This window comes from Podarcis filfolensis (genome assembly GCF_964270895.1).
Source record: "Podarcis filfolensis genome assembly, chromosome: W".
Taxonomy (NCBI): domain Eukaryota; kingdom Metazoa; phylum Chordata; class Lepidosauria; order Squamata; family Lacertidae; genus Podarcis; species Podarcis filfolensis.
In genome coordinates, this window is record NC_139619.1 from 19,031,353 (window position 1) to 19,034,881 (window position 3,529).

Genomic DNA, 3,529 nt, shown 5'->3' on the forward strand with positions numbered 1-3,529 from the left:
AAAAAAAAAAACGCGCGAGAGGGTCAACTGGGCGGCCCAATAAGTAGTAAAGCAGTTCAGCGGGTTAAAAGGGATGCTTCGCTCCTCACAGCGACACCTCGAGACGTGGAGGGCCCCAGGAGCGGAGCTCTCGGATTATGTGAAGGTGGGAAGAGTGCAGATAGTGAGTGGCAGCCATAAGAGTTAAGACTCTAGGGCACAGGTCCAGAGACTCACTGAGCAGAATGAGCCCGAGGGCCCCCCAATCCAGCACAGCTGGCTTGCCACATTTTGAAGTAAAGTTGGCGCCTAAAAGGGTTGGAGGAAAGACCATGAAGTCCAGAAACTAAAATTGCTTATTACATTTCTATCCCACCTTTCAAGGTGGCATACATGGGTCTCTCCCCTCTCCGTTTTACCTTCACATTGGTATAAGAAAAAATGGGCTTGACTTTTAAAGTCCAACTTCCCATCAAGGGACCCAGTATCTCAGATCCTCCAAGGGTCCCTATTTCCTAGGGACAGTTCCAGATTTACAGAAGCCATCCTGGTTTCTGATTTGATCCCGGAATGTCAGGCTTTTCCTTAGGATGTCCCTGTTTTCCTTGGAGAAATGTTAGAGGGTATAGAGTTATGCAACCCCCAAGCATAGGCAGCCCTATATGGCAGTCACCCCCCAAACTTGGCCCTCCAGCTATTTTTGGGACTACAACTCCCATCATCCCTTGCTAACAGGACCAGTGGTTAGGGATGATGGGAATTGTAGTCCCAAAACAACTGGAGGACCGAGTTTGGGGAAGCCAGCTATATGGGGAAGTTTTTAAATGTTTAATGTTTTATTATATTTTTATATATGTTGGAAGCCGTCCAGCATGGCTGGGGCAACCCAGTCAGATATGTTACCAGAAAATGGGGGGTGCCTTTTAACATCCCCCAAGTTTGTTATCTGTCAGAGAATAATGAGCTGAGGCAGGATCCAGCAAAAGCAAGGTACAGTATTGCACTGGCCCGAATATAAACCACACTCCCCCCCCCCCCAATTCCAATTGTGAAAAGTTAAAGTGTGGCTTATATTCGTGACCTTACGGTATCGCTGCTGAAACAGCTGCCCGTGAGGGCCTTCAGGGTGTGTGAGACAACTGCACCCATCCTGACTGCGTCTCCCAAGCTACCGTAAGGAAGGGGAAAGGGGAAGAGGCCTCTGGCAAAGCGACGCGGCTCCCCCCCATCGGAAGCAGCCGGGGAGTGTGGGGCAACGGTGTGCAGCCCGCCCACCCGCTGCTCCCCAGCCTCCCCCGGTGTCGGCTTGGGGAGGGAGTACTGGGAGACAGTAGTGCCAGGAGGCGGGCACACAGCACGCTTGAAACAAGTGCTGGCTTGGGGAACGGGGCGCCGAGTGCCAGCCACCCCCTGCCCCCTGTTCAGGGCGGTAGTGTCGAGAGGCGGGCCGCACCCACAAATAAACCTTGAATTTTAAAGGTGCAGCTTATTTGCGGGTGCATCTTCTATTCGGGCCAATATGTATATCTTTATTTCCTGTTGCAACAGAGACCCCCCCTTCCCATTTGCAAGGAGGTCAGGAACCCAGGACAAAGGAGTGCAGACCCTTTTAAAAACTTTTGACTTTGCCCAACCACTTAGCCAAAGACTACCCAAAAAGCATCATACGTATGTCACAGAAGGAGGCGATTTCCCACAAAAATATGAGTCTGTGGCACCATCCATCCTCCAACAGCCTCCAGATACTCGCACAGAACATTCACTGGCTTCACTGGTTCCGATTTAAAGGAGAGGTAGAGCTGGGTATCATATGCATACTGGTGAACACACAGCCCAAACCCCCTGATGACCTCTACCAGTGGCTTCATGTAAAAGAACATGGGGGAGAGGATGGAGCCCTGAGGCACCCACAAGTGAGAGCCCAGGGGTGTGAACACTCATCCCCCAACACCAGAAGGAAGAAGCGGAACTACTGCAAACAGTATCTCCAGCTCCCAACTCCTCTAGACAGACCAGAAGAATACCATGGTCAATGGTATCAAAAGCAGCTGAGAGATCCAGCAGAACCAGGAAACAGCTTTGACCTTTGTCCCTAAGCCCTCCAGAGATCATCAACCAGCGCAACCAAGGCAGTTTCAGTCCCATAATGGGGTCTGAATTGTGATTGGAAGGGATCCAAATGGTCCACATGGGGGTGGGGGGCTGAGGTAAGCGCGCTATTCCTGTCAGCCCTGGAGAGCGTGTGTGCATGTGTGGATGAAGGGAAAAGCCGTTGGCCACACTGTCAGGCGGGCGCCGCTCAAGCAAATACGTTCTTTTCCCCGCGTGAGGGACGACGAGGTGGCAATGGCTATTTAGCTTTCCATGGCTCGCACTGTGTAGCTAACGAGCGGCCTCCCCAGCAGAGCACAGAACTGCTTCGGAGTGCAGCCACCCAGGCACTCCTCGCTTCCTCTGGAGGGGAGCACTGCCAATACAGACACGGGCGGGCGTTGCTCCCGAGGCGCCTCCAAGCCCCTGCCGCTGCAACTGCCCTTCCTGAGGTCAGTCACCGGCAGCTTCATGATGGAAATCCAAACTATGGCTCCTTTTCCCTCTTCCCCACCCCAGAAGAAAAGATTGCTGCGTGTGCAACAGACAGAGAAGGGGCTTGTCTCAAGCAGCCACCCACCTCACTTTTGACCCCCAAGCCTGGCTGAGTCACAAAAACCATCGCGCGTGCACACTATGCTGGCTGCCTGGATTCTCGGACCATCCGCAGGCCAGATCTAGAAGGCAATTGGGCCTGATCTGGCCCATGGGCCTTAGTTAGCCGACGCATTCTCTGAGGTAACAGATTGGAATTGAGCCCATACAACTGGACTAAACAAAACTCTAGCACTCTCCTGCCCCATCCCTACTACCTTAGTAAAAGGTACCCCCTCCTATACTTCCTCCTAATAAGAGAAACATTTGAGGTCATTGGGGGAGAGTCAAAATGGCTTTAGGATTGCTCACCTATACCATTTCAGAATGTGGTTTGTGCCTGTGTACCCATCCTGTTCATTTTGAACATTTATCCTATGATCTGACACCTTAGAATTTGGGGGGAGGGGAGCACACACAATGGCCATTCCCCTGGTAACAATCCTCCTTTGGGAGCATGGTTCTTCACAGGATAACCGGAACCAGGAGACTTCCGGGTCAGCGCCATCGATCAATGGCAGATTCCCTCTGAGCTCCGGAGGGATTAGCTCCGTGGGATCGGGTCTTACCGCTGCGGCAAAGCGGGGACCCTTTAAAAATCACAGGCGGGGGAAGCCTGTGAACGTGGGGACTCGGCGGGCACCATTTGCGCCCCCCCAATCTGCAAAGGACCTTTTTTAAAAAAAAGAAGGGTTCCGGAGCGGGACGGGGTGAGCAGCGCAGTGCTGAGAGTCGATTGCTTCTTCCACGGAGTGAAGCCGCACAGCTGTTATCGGAGAGCGCTGACTTTTTCCTGGGACAATTGGACTCGAAATTAACTACCCGTGAGTAGGAATAAACTGGATGTGAATTGGACTTTAAACAA